At 38.6% G+C, this 14,391-nt stretch overlaps 1 protein-coding gene across 1 annotated transcript in view; it reads left to right on the forward strand.

Moving 5' to 3' along the window:
• Positions 1-14,391, forward strand: part of Mpdz (multiple PDZ domain crumbs cell polarity complex component) — a 147,420-nt gene that overhangs the window by 24,339 nt on the left and 108,690 nt on the right. The window lies entirely within an intron of this gene.

Here is a 14,391-nt window from a genome sequence, read left to right on the forward strand (position 1 = left end):
GCTGGTTATTTTTGTACCCGTTGTTGCGGATGGTGTGACATTATGTTGAAAGCTCGTGTGGATGCCTAGACACGAGCTCCTGCGGGAGGAAGGCTGATGAGGATGTTGGGGCTGGGCGGCTGCACTCTTGGTTTTCATCATCACTGAGCCCCGTTGTTCATGTTATCTTGTTCATTCAGATTCCGACGTTCAGTACAGCTACAGGATTTGAGAGTAGCGTGAATTTGTATGTTTAATCATGTGTGTGAGGAAGGGAAGTCACCTCTGTTTTGACAGTGAAAGGATAATTACATTGTCATCAGCTAGAGGAACTGCAATTCTCACTTCTTAAGAGTGTGCAAGTAGCACTTGCTTCCATGACAGCATCAGATGGTGATAAACATTAGGATTTCTAAATGTAACACCATGTTTTATTCCCTGTAAAAATTATGAACATTAAAAAGTTTGAACATTTATATTAAAACTGAAAGTGTATCACATGACAGAATGAAAACCAAAGTCAGATGTTCTTTGAACTTACTTAATTTAATCACCATTTCGCAGGTTTTAAAAATATTTTTAAAATAGTTCTTATCCTCTCAAGGTTTGAAGTCAATTTAATTATGTTCTCATGTTTTTATAATTAATTTAATGGTTATGGATGACTTGCTAGCAAATATTCTGCCTTAAAAGGATAAAAATGAAACTTAAAATCTAGTTTCATAATTCAGCGCATGAGCATCTCTAATGCGACGGGTATTCCAGATGTCAACACAGAGCAGAGGAGCATGCCTCGTCCCTCCAGCCCTAACCTAGAGGCCTGGTGCTTTTGGAATTCCCCATTAATAAAAAGAAGAATCTGCAGGAACATTTAGCTATCGGGCTGAGGAGATACAGCAGTCAACAGTGTCCCCAACCCTAGAAGACTCTGTTAACAAACAAACTCGTGAACAACTGCAAGCTGGGAATGGTGGTGCTGAGCAGAGAGAAAAATGGATCCCGCACACAGGAACTTGCAGGCATACACATAACCATGAGCTATGCTTCTGTAGCGAATTTCATTTTGATGATTTAAAATGCCATGGTTGTGAATTTCAAAGGAGTTTTTGTTGCATGTGTGTGTGTTTCTCTTCTTGGTAAGATACTAGAAAGACCAGATTTCAATATTGATGGGCTAGCGACCTTTCGGAGAAACCAAAACCAGCGTCTAGAATATAAACATAAATATGGAATGGTAAATTATGTTTTTATTCCAAGAGTGAGCAGAAGTCTTCTTTGTGTATTGTGTGAACATGTAGTTGTAATGACAGGAAAGTCAAGTCATATGCCAAGTATGTTAAGATACACTAGTAGTCAAGCAAAGTAGCTGGATCTTTGCCTGTTAGGCAGCCTTCTGCAGGGAACAGGGTTTATGTCCACTGTGTACATTGAAAGGACACAGATGGTCTACAGCTTGCACTTTCTGGTGTTTCCAAGTGGAAATAGAATATTACTCTAGGGCCATGTGGGCCTACACGATTCACATGAAGCATACTGAGATAGATATCCATTGAGTATTGTAAGGAGCTTCACAAAGTATAGCCTACTGTGATTTTTTTTAATATTTATTTATTTATTTATTTATTTATTTATTTATTTATTTATTTAATGTACAGTTCACTGTCACTGTCTTCAGACACACCAGAAGAGGGCATCAGATCTCATTACAGATGGCTGTGAGCCACCATGTGGTTGCTGGGAATTGAACTCAGGACCTCTGGAAGAGCAGTCAGTGCTCTTAACCACTGAGCATCTTTCCAGCCCCCTACTGTGATTTTTATTACAGATATAGGAATGTCTCTGATACTACAGAGGATAGATTGTTTCATGACGATGTACAATTTATTTAACTCTGTAGACAGACTGACAGGCAAGAGCATGGCCAGACCTCTGAGAAGAGTTGAGGCCTCCGCACCAGAAATAGATAGCATGATGGGACTCTGAAGAGAGGAAATAAGAATGTAAATGGCCCTTCTTACACCATTGTGAGGATGGGGGTGCTGCGTAATACAGGTCTGCAATGAGGCTGTTGAGTTCCCAGGCAGGAGGCGGGGAGGGGAGAGAAGCAGGATATGTGTCCACCAAAACCTCCCTTGCTGTAAACCTACTTCAGCTAAGTAGGGACCACAGACTGAGTCTCTGTCGGTTGGCATCTATGAAAGGCCAGAGCTGTTGTAGTTTTCTGGGCAGCAGCTGGATTCCGATGTTACATTCTTACAGTCTGCGTTCAGGATTAGGTCGTGAGGTACTTGAGTGCTGCTGTCCTGTCTTGGATATCGTTGGGTTTTTGTCTCTTGACTATCTGTCCATAGAAGAGGAAAGCAGTAAGACAAGCAGGGAAATGTGCAGCTCTGTCTGTCACGGTGGCTCAGGAAGCTCAGAGCTGTTTCTAAGGCAGAGTTTGAAGTGGACGTGGGCTTTGTACCGCCCTTGGGACCTGCAGCCTGTTTTAGACCTTTTATTTCTTGTTTCTCTCAGAAGCAAACTTGATGCCTGTGAGTCTCTCAGAGGTTGGTTGGTGACTGTCCCCAGGACATTGAGAGTTTGCATTTGCATATGTATTTTATGAAGTTTCTCCAGTCTAGTATAGGTGGATGCCGTTCTTTACCAATTCTTTTTTCTCACCAGACTTCTTATTTTGTGTCTAGTAAAATTTCAGATTCTTCATAGTATTTTCTACTTTAAAATTTAATCATAAATATTCTAGACATTATCATGTTAGGTTTAAAAGTGCCACTATATGAATGTTTAAAATTTAATAATTCATATAAAATTTGATTCATGCTCTTAATCCAATGACCATACAAATTACCTATTGCTAGTTTTAACTTGTTACCTAATACCTATGTGTATATTTGCTGTACAGTTTTGTATGCACAGCAGGTGGAAATTACTGATTCTGTCTTTTTTGTTTTCTATCTTTAGCCCCTACCCCATGCCCAGTATCATTCTGTGTCTGCTAGAAAAGCTCGAGGTGTATATAGTATACTGATGAACATGATCATATTGTTGCATTAATGACAGATGCTGACATGCTGTGTCGAATTAAACCTGCAATTTTCCCCCTCCAGTCCTTCTCATTACTTCTATTCAATAATGTTTAATTTTTCTAATTTGCTTCTACAGTATTAAGACTGCCCTTAGAAATCAAACTGTTTCCCTTTGGCAAATTAAACATTTGACAGGTGTGTAACTGAGAGGGCAAAAAAGCCGTGCCCTGAAGGGATGTGCTATTTAAATATTGTCAAAATTATTAGCAGGTCTGAGAGTATAATTGATGCCTCTGTTTAACTCCGCCACATTGTGTATTGTTCGAACGCCAGCTAAAAGGATGTATGCTATTAAACCTGAATAATCTCTAATCGCTCCAGCTCATTTCCTATTGCACGGTTCCTGTTTAAGTGAAAAGAACTGCGACTGTGTGTCAATGATCTGTCAAACGCAGGTTCTCAAGCAGTGTCCTCAGTGTCACCTAGTCATCACAGCTATTAACTACAGGGCTTAATGCGTATTCATGAAAAAAATCTCGCTATTGTGGGAGAAATAAACACGTTAGCAGTTTAATAATAGAATCTTGTCAGCCTTGAGCATATCGGATTTGCATATTTATTCGGTGAAGTTGCTCCAGTCCGGTATAGACGTAGATGCTTCTTACCTGATTAATTAATTACCTTGCTTTATGAATGACCATGGGCGCTAAATAAGCATGTAGGAACATTGCGAATTAAAATTATTAATTTTAAATAAAAATTTAGGATGGGGGTTTATAAATTAACATTGGCAAGATTATTTTTGAGCCATGACAATAGACTAATGCTGAGATTGGAGAAATGGTGTCCCTAGCTTAGGTTACCAAGGATGCTTCACTGCAAAATGAGCCTTGGGCCAGGAATATCAGGGACCACTTCATAAAGAACTCTAGCATCTGTGGTATATGGCATTCTTCTGTATTTCTGGTTTGGTTAATGTTTACAGGTTCCTACTTGATCCATCTCCTCTCTTTCAAAAATATGTTGGTGCGTACATGTTTTATTTAGAAGATTTAGAAGTTTAATACATAGTGATATATATATCCATCCTAGACTTCTTCTTGAAAATTTTTAACTGAAGAAATGCTGTTACATGGTATTATTGTTGACAGTTAGAATAAATAGATCATTAAAACAAATCACTTTCATTTTTGAAGTTCCATCTGTACATTGTGAATTTTTTTTATAATTCTGTATTCGTAAATTTTACCTGTTTACATTCCAAACAACTCCTGATGACAAACAGCCTGAAAAATGAACAAAAGTGACCACAAATGCAGACTAAAATACCACAGTAGTAGATCTGCGGATACCTAAGGACCTTGACTTACAAAGTTCATATCATTTAATTTTGGTTTCCAACGATCCAGCAAAGCCAAACCAAATTATAAAAGAACTGGGAGTTGTAAACTTCTTATTATGAGACATTCATTGAACTAAATTTTACCATGGCAATGATAATTTTTAGCACACTAATGCTTTTATGGAGTATTTATAGGTGTTTACAATATCTTTGTTGAACATTTAAAACCAATGAAAAATAGTAAATAATAAGATAGGGTTCTTACCATTTCAGGGAGAAAATAGAACACAAGAAGACAAAGTAACAAATGCTATGATGGAAAGAATTATTTAGGTTTGATTAATAGCCCCAAACAGAAGGGACAATATTTAAAATGCATCATGAAAATTGACACTTTTCTGCAAAGATGAGGGGATAGTTCAGGTGGAAGGAAGAGTAATTTGTATGCGTACAGAGTGCTTTGGAAGTGAGAGTATTGTCGGCATTCAGTTTGGAAGTGAGAGTATTGTCGGCATTCAGTTTGGAAGTGAGAGTATTGTCGGCATTCAGTTTGGAAGTGAGAGTATTGTCGGCATTCAGTTTTGCTTGACCTACTTGGAGGTGGTAGAGCTGCTATTGGTGTGTGGTGGGTGGAGCTTGGGAAGTTGTCACCAGTCCATCATGCCTAGCACAGGCTCACTCTCCCCCATCATGGCCCCAACCTCAGGGCCCACATTGAGAAACCCTGGCTCCATCCACACCTTTACTCATCAGTATTCCTTCATGATAAAAGCCTTGAAGAGAAGAGTATACTGGAGACCTAGCTCAGTATAGTCTACAGCAGTCTAGAGCAAGCACACAGTCAACATCATGTTAAAAGGGGAAACATCAGGAATAAGTACCTATTCTCCTGCTTTCTGTTCAGCATAGTACTTGGAGTCTGGGCTCGAGCAATAGGAAGTGAAGGGGCTGGAGGGATACAGATAAAAAGGTAAAGCATGGAAGTTTCCTCATTAGCAGATATGACTCTATATGGAAAAGAAACAAAACCAGTGGTTCTCAACCTCCCCAATGCTGTGACCCATTAATACAGTTAGTTTCTCATGTTGTGGTGACCCCACCAACGTAAAATTACTTTCATTGCTACTCCATAATGTTATTTTGCTACTGTTATGAATCATAATGTAAGTATTTGTGTTTTCTGATGGTCCTTTGGGGGTTATGACCCACAGGTTGAGAACTGCTGCCTTAAATGCCCCAAGAAATGCATAGGTTTGTGTGTGTGTGTGTGTGTGTGTGTGTGTGTGTGTCCCATAACAAGATTAAAGTAAGAGGTTTTAGTAACATTTTGATAAATAACAACTTTGAGGATGATTTGAAAATACATAAACTGTTCTTCAGATGAATGCTATTCTTCATATTCCTGATGCTAAGGATACAGTGTTCTGTCTTAATGTAGAGGTGGATTTTCTGATGAAGGATAAATGAAGGAACTCTGTAGAGATAGAGGCAAATGCTGCGTGTGTACTTTCTATCACTTGATTGGCATGAGCAGGGTTATACCTGAAACGTCTAGCTTTATCTGTAAACCTAAGGGATCAAGTGCACGTCCAAATGAGATATGATGCCGTTAAGTTGTAACATCATCAGCTCTGACAACTTCTTACAGTTTAGACAGAGGGAAAAATGAGGTCTTGGCCGATGACTCTGAGGATAAATAAATTGTTTCTCAAGAGTGAAGATCTGAGTCTGGATTCTCAGAAACTTCATACAACCTGGACACAGCAGAAAGTGTCTTTTTGTGAGCATTTCTGAGGATGCAGAATGTGGAGATAGGAGAAGCTTCTGATGTGCATGAGGCGGTTATCCTGGCATAAATAGTGGCAAACAATTCAATAATATGTCTCATATAATTTGAAAGATGAAGACAGATAGCCACACACACACATCATACACATACATATACAAACACTTTCATCAAAAGAGAAATGAAAAGTTTTGGAACTTGAACATTTAAATATGGGGTGAGATACAGGTGTATATGCTTGCCATGGTGTGTGAGAGGGAGTCCGAAGTCAGCTTTGTGAAGTTAGTTCTTTCCTTTCGCCTTTATCGGGCTTTCAAGTATTTAACTTATGTTACCAGCGGTGAGAGTCAATGTCTTAACCATCTTCCTAGGACACACACACACACGCGCGCGCGCACACACACACACACGCATACATGTTTATTTTCGCGTGGCAAGTGGATGTACGTGTGGGGATGTATATATCAATGAATGAAGGTCAGAGGGCAGCTTGGTGGAGTTGTTCCTCCCTTAATTTTGTGTGGGTCTGGGAAGCTCTGGTTGTCACTTTTGTGTAGTAAGCAGCTTTACCTACTGAAACATTTCACTGGGTATCTGAGCATTTTACTACTTAATTTGAGTTTTAACTGAAAAATGCTATTTTGTGATGTTTCTCTTAAAGAGTGTAAATGCTTGTGTGCCCCAACTTATATTTTGTTATCTAATAAATTTCCCCCTTTCCCTAATTCTAATTTGTGTGGAGATGGCGATGCTCCATTTGTAGGCTGTGAACTAGTTAACACAAAATGACTCCCACTTCCTTGGACTGTCTAGTTAAGTTCAGGCTTGTTCTTATGGGTGTTGGAGGACAGAAAGAAAAGAGAATTGTAACGATCGCATTAATACAGTTATCTAAAAACAGAACGCAATTCTTACCAGTGTGTATTGTTTATGAAAGTGGAAAAATATTTTTTATGTCTGGAATAATTTAAGAGAGCATGTGGCTGGTTAAGAGGACTGGTATTTTTGAAATGCTGATGTACATCATGTAGAAGTTGAGAGGAACGTTTTTTCACTTATTGTGTAGAAAGTTCAATTTCTGTGTTTTGAACAATAGCAGCTTCAGATGTTTGTTCATTGACTAAAAAGTAAATACATAGGCACTGAGTGCACTAAGTCTTATGTTCCTTGATTAAGAAGCCACTATTTGAGCTTAATGCAGAGCTGGTTCAAATGCAGCCATGTTTCGCTGTGGAAAGTTCCTATGCATCTGAAATAGCAAGTGGTGCTAATTATGTGGTATTTTTGGGACAAAGATAAAATTTCAGAGAATAAAAGAACAAAAACAAAAAGCTGAATGAAGTTTACTGGGTATATGTAATTGAATGTTTTTTGTTTTGTTTTGTTTTGGGTTTTTGATATGTTTTGGTTTTTCATATATATTTGATATATGTGATATATTATATATAATTATCTAAGAGTTTAAGAACAAGTCTGAAGGGATGACTTAGTTAAGAGGGCTCATTGCTCTTCCAGGGGATCTGGTTTCAGTTCACACATGCATACACATAATTAAATAAAAATTTTAAGAAAGGAATTTAAGAACACTATGTACGTTTGATTCCGTACCAGCAGCAATTAGCTTCAGGAAGCTCTTGTATATGTGGACCTTGGATTGCTTACCTAGTGGACCAGTTGGCCATATTCCCCTTCTGCCCAGCGAAGAGGCAGAGCTTCTGCAGTTGCGTGTCTTACCCAAGACCATGCCAGTATTCGTAGTGGACCAAGGAGGACAAAGCAGGCCGGTTTTACCCAAGCCAATGACATTTGACTTTCAGTTTCTATCATTTCTGACCTTGGTTAACTTTGTAAAGCAATGAATGAGATTTAAAAAAAATTAAAATGAATGGCATTTCTAAAGGGAAATGCACAGAAATGTTTTAAAATTTTAGATTAAGATTTTCATTTGGCTATGAAATTGTATCCTAAATTTTAGTCTTTAATTTTAAAAGTTTCATCCTAATTTTATTTATATTTATAATTTGCTATATGTTATGGGTTAGTTATTTGAACTGGGTTAGGCAGGAATGGGGTTAATGTCTCTGTGCCCCCTACCCACACACACACTTGCTGCATTTGTCCTTAGGGTTATTTCTCCCTTTCTCTCTCTAAGCATATTGTGAACAGTTAATAGTTTCATTTGTCTTCTGGAGATCTGATAATGATGGCAAAATCATTGTGAGACCCTAATGTCTTATCTAAACTTCTGTTTTCCTTGGTACAGTAGTGGATTAGTTCACTTTATCTTGGTGCTCTTATTGCCTTGATGTAGAACATTTCAGTGTACTTTGATGGTAATATATTTTGTCAAGACACATTCCTTGAATTTTTTCCCTTGAAAGATTGCCTGAAGAAACACAGTTCTTGAGATTCAAACGAATTAATGCTCTCCTGAGGTATGCATAAGCACGTGTACAGACTGCTGTGTGCCGTGATACTTAGGGTGGGGCAAGGGGAGCGTTGTGGTTAGTCAGAGTTCAGGCTGGCTGAACTGTGCCTAGCTTACATTTGGATACTTTGTACCCCATATATACGCAGGCTCAATGATGATAGCGTACTTAACTTGTAAACACCATTAAACATGCTGAATGCCGTGCATTCAATATATATAATTCTTTAATAAGAGATGAATTTTTAAAATAGAAAGACAAGTAAGCGGAGTCCCTTTGGAGGTCCTGTACTTTCTCAAGAGTAGAAACTTTGTTGAAGAACTGTCTGTCATGGCCTCATCACCACTGTCATCAGCATGGCCTGTCAGTGTCTTCTTCCCCCAGGACTTGCTCTCAGCATAGTTCTATGTCACCATGACATTAGTGTGAGAATGCAGAGGGAGGAAGTTGTCATGTTCTGAGCAGGATATGCAAACATGGGAAGATCACATGGCAGCGCTGGTATCTGGGCCTGCAGAAGCCAGGACCCCAGTCTTAACTGCAGGGCCGCCTGTTGTCTATGTTTATTGACTTCATAATTATTGAGCATAATTTAAGGATTTCCTCCTGACCTGAGGGCTTCTTAGGACTATTTATTCTCAGTTTGTTGTTATGTCATTTTGTATTGGCTTCTGTTACTGATAGGTTTCAGTTATTGATCTTAAGACTTTATTCATATGATCTACACACACACACACACACACACACACACACACACCTGCCATTGCCACCACCACCTCAGCCACTACCACCACCATCATCACGACCATCATACCTCTTAACTGTGCATGACCCTGTCTTTACTAAAATAATGGGACCAAAACGAAGTGAAAGGCCTAAAGAGGAATCTAGTACTTTAATAGCACTCAGTAAATATTACCTGTCTTTTCTTATTAGTGAATCTTCCATACTGAAATTTAATATTCTAAGGCAATGCTTTTTTTTTTGGTTTCATGATGACTTACATTCTTAAAATGTATGTAAAGCTTGGGCTAGAGAGATGCTCCGCAGGTAAGAGTGTTAGCTTTGCAGTCATGAGGACCAAAGTTGGGGTCCCGGCACCTTTATCACAAGCCCTGTATCCATAAATGCCTGCAGCCAAGTTATCAGGAATAGAAATGTTCTCTTCTGGCCTTTGTTACAAAGGTGTAGTTCCTGGGCACACAAGTACACATCCTCTCGCAGACACATACACACGTACACACACATAAGTAAAATAAATCTTTCATATTATTGATAAAGAGCTATAAAATGTTTTAAATTTTATTCCCAAGTATCAACCATAATAAACATTAAAGTTGAGAAATTCTTTAAATATTTATTAATTCATATACAATAATTATGGAAAATCCATTTTATGTTTAAAAATTAGTGAGAGGAAAAACTTTGCTTTGTATTTTCTGTACATTTCTCTGCTCTAATTCTTGACTGAATGGCTGAGGTGGTGGCAGCGGTGGCAATGTGTGTGTGTGTGTGTGAGTGTGTGTGTGTGTGTGTGTGTGTATTAAGATCATTTACTAAAACCTATCAGTCACAGAAAACAATGCAAAAGCACATAACAGTCTGAAAAAAATAATCCCAAGGAGCCCTCAGGTCATGAGGAAATCCTTATGCTCAGGGGAAAGTTGGACTCCCTTACCTGCGCTTACAGAATTTATGGTTTTACCTGGCATATATGGGAAAAAATTGGTCTTGCATGGATGTGTGCACTGCAAAAGGAAAATAGTTCTTTTAGCACATTGTAGCTATCCTTCTATATTTGAAAGGTTTATTGTTTTTATTTATGTGCTGTGTCTGTGTGCCAGGGTGTGAAGTGGGCACGCGGTGCCTACAGAGGGCAGAAGCTGCATTAGATCACCTGGACCTGGGGTCACGGGCTGCTGCGAGCTGTGCTGTGATTGGAACTGAACCCAAGTCCTCTGCAAGAGCAGCAAATGCTTTTACTTCGGAGCCGTATCTCCAGCCCCTGCTATTCTCTGACAGTCTTCCAGGAGCTGTGATGTTTGCCCTAAAGGTTAGATAGAGCATGGAGCCTGGGACTCGAGCATCTCAGACTCCGTTACAGTAAAGCCTAGTTGTTTGTCATGGATTTCATTTCTGTTTCTTACCCAAGCATAGTATCATATAACTTTGGCCACTTGAAAAATTTGGAGATTGACAAAATTAAATGTATACTTATTTATACAATCAAAAATAGTACTTGCTAATAATATTTGAGATCTTATCAACAAAACCTCTTAGATATGGGATGCTGTTGAGGTCAGGGTGGCAGATATTGGCTCTAAAATTCTAATTTTCATTTGAAAGTGCTGTCATCATTATTGATAACAACTCTGACAACTGTTTTACTTGATGTGACCCTCGCATTTTGAAGAAGTGTCTCTCTTTCATATGCTCAGGAATACACAGTCATAGTTTGAATCGTATTTTCAGATATGTACATTAAAACTTGGCCAGTTCAGCTTGCAGTTCAAAAGTAGTTGTTTTCCTGGCTCTCTTTTCCAAGGTCTTTTTTTCCCTTTATATGACAGTGCAGTAAAAAACCATGAACTAAAGGGAGATTTTTTTAAAGGACTTTTAATCACTCCCTCAGGACTTTGGGCCATCTATAGTACCTGCACTTGGGTGGCTGGGCTGGAGAAGCACTCTGAGTTTTCAGCCAGCCTGAGCTGAACAGGCTCTAGGGTAAGACTCTGATTCCAGAAACCCAACAGAGACCAACCAATGAGGAAAGAAGCAAAGAGAGACACCTGAAACCTTTATTAAGTAATTTAAAGCGTAGGGAGATAGGCTGCTATTTGTGATAGAGGCACTGGAAGTATTTCTGGTCATCTTTCTTTTAATCTCTACAATATAAATACTCTGTGTACCCCATTAAAATAATAGAAATGGAGATACCATCGAAGCAGATGGGAGCAGGGCTGGGGATAGAGCACAGTGGTAGGCGTTCTTGCCTTGCATGCTCAATGCCCAGAGATGAAGCCCTAACACTGCCAAAACAGAACTATTATTTTTGAAATTAGAACCTCAATAGAAATTAAGGGACTAGGCAGAAAGTTCTTTTTATACTTCACTTAGTTATGGAACTTAATTATTTTATTATATTGGTTGTGGATATGAAAATGCACGCACTCAGCACATAGCTTGAATGTGGTGCTCAAAGAACTGCTTGTGATGATCTCTTCTGCATGCTGGTCCCAGGGACTGAACTCAGGTCCTCAGGCTTGGTGGCAGGTACCCTTCTTTTCCTGTTGAGCTGTCTCATAGCACCTAGAACTTAATGGCTTTAAAGAGTAAACTTCGGGTTTCTTTTATAACCGCAATAAAGAGTTTTAAACACAGTTGGGACTCTTCAAACATCAGTTTCTTCTTCACACAGAGCGCCCAGTGCTTTATACATATGTTATGAAAGTGGGGGGGAAAGTCTCAATCTTGAGAGTCCTTTAAAAGATTGTAAAGGCCTTCTCCGGAATGTCAACTTATATAGTCAGACGGAGTACATTGCATTGTGCTTGAGTACACAGTTTTGTTTAGTGTATCTAGTGACCAGATTTTTATAAATACTCTTTGTAATTTTAGGAATGAATAAAATCAGTGTGGTTGCAGTTTTGAGTGAAAAGTAAAATGCTATAAAATAGGATAACTGGTGAAGTGGCCATTGGTTTAAATCAATGAGCACTGTATAGTGTGCAGTTTTGCACTTGACGCTGTCAATCACTCACTAATGAGCACTGCGCTGGGTAGAGTAGTGATTATCTCTATATACTTTACTAAATACCAGAAAGGAAAAGTCAAGAGTCTTACCTACTCTTTAATTCATTTCCTTCTCTAGGCTTTAAGTGTTCTTTCCTTCCATCTCGAGTTTTATAGCTGGTAATTTCTGCTTTCTAGCACAGGGGAGTGTTATGAGAAATAGGCCGTGGGAACTCAGCACTCAGAGGTAATGGGAGCAGGTGCAGAGTTTACATCTCCATCACTCAGAGTGAGTCCTTGAATTCTTGGGGTAAAGGATTATTTTCTAAATTGAATCTTTTCATCTGTTAAGTCTATCGGCCGAAGGCAGTTAGAATCGACTTTAAGAGTATTTGTAGATTACAGGTTCTAGACCACTGTCCAATCTGCTCTTAAGAATTCACAGCGGAGAAAGAAAGATATCCAGCTGCTTGGCATAATTTACAGATAATTTTAAATACAGTTTTTTATGAATATTTTACACTGTAACTGGGGAAAGAAATTCGTCACTTTCTGCCTCCAACACTGTCCAGTAGCACATAACCTGATGGTTAACAGGAATCTGAATGAATGAAAGGGAGGCCTCCCTCAGACAACATGTAAAACTGTGCTTGTGTGTGACGATGCTGTCCTTCCATGGACCGGCATCCCATTTTGTTTGCATGTCAGAACCTTCCGAAAGTATACATTCCTTTTGTCTACGAATTCTCTGATTACACCGTGTGACTTTGCCTACTTTGTCAAAATTAAGGGTTTTAGAGTTGCCATCCCCTTTTTCGGTCCTCTTTTCTGTTCTGATGTTTAGCTGTCTATTTTATGCCAGTGTCAGCCTGCCTTTACCACTAGAGCTTTGCAGTGGAGTTTGAGGCTGGGTATTGTAAAATGTCTTTCAGTGTTCTTATCCTTAGAATTACTTGGTTGTTTGTGGTCTTCTGTGGTTTTACTTAAATTTGTTAATCTTTTTTTTTAAATCTGTGAAATATGATGCTGGAATTATAATAGGTATTGAATTAAATTTGTAGATACATTTTGGTAGTACAGTCATTTTAGTAATAATTGCCATCTCAGGAGCACAGAGGTCTTCCCATTGTGTCCAACGGCCTCTAATTTCCCTTTTCCTTGTCTTGAAGATTTATGATATAGAGGTCAGATATGTTTATAGTTAATTTTTTTGGTTATTTATAGGAGAGTGCATTGTAGATGTAATTAAGACTACTGATTTTTTTAAAAACACTGATATTTTAGCTTGCAATGCTACTATGTTTATTAGATCAAAAGTCTTTTGAAGTAGGTAATCATTCCATAAAGATTTTGAAATATTATTCTATACAGTCCAGCACCCTTGAAATCCATCCAAATTGCATTAATAATTTGTTCCTTTTTCATGACTAAGGGATGATCCATGGTATGGCTACATCTCTTGAAGGGAATTTTGCCAGTTTCCATTATTATTGCAACTACAGAGGAAGTTGCTACTGTGAGCAGTTAGATAGAGTGTTTTTGCTTGTAGTTTGTTGGTGCTGTTATTTTGTTGTTGTTGTTGTTGTTTTGCTGCTGCTGCTGTCAGGACAGATTTCCATTGTATAATCCTCTTGCCACAGCGTCCTGCATTACAGATGTAGCATCTCACTGTGTCTGGCCTTCAGCTTAGGGTTTTGCTACTGAATAATGCTCAGGAGGTTGTATGGTTAGGACATGCATAATTTCCCCCAGAAACTACCAGTTTATCTCCCAGTGAATATATATTGATTTTTTTCCACATTCTCCCTATCTTAGGAGGTATAAAATAGATATTTTTATGTTTTTAACTGACTCGTAGTGGTGCTGAACATCTTTTGGTACCTGTTTTCCAGTCCTATACCCTACTTAGTGAAATGTTTCTACTTTTGTTCATTTTCAAATGACTTCTGTTTCCTGATACTTTGTGTCCTTGTCCTTGTCCTGTCAGATCAATGCTGTCACCACTTGAAAGATGCACAGAACTCAAAACCTTTCAACCCACTCTAATCCCATTCCTGCCCTTCATGTAACTGCATGCACCAGCTCTCCATAGAT

Source organism: Rattus rattus, chromosome 1 (assembly GCF_011064425.1).
Source record: "Rattus rattus isolate New Zealand chromosome 1, Rrattus_CSIRO_v1, whole genome shotgun sequence".
Taxonomy (NCBI): domain Eukaryota; kingdom Metazoa; phylum Chordata; class Mammalia; order Rodentia; family Muridae; genus Rattus; species Rattus rattus.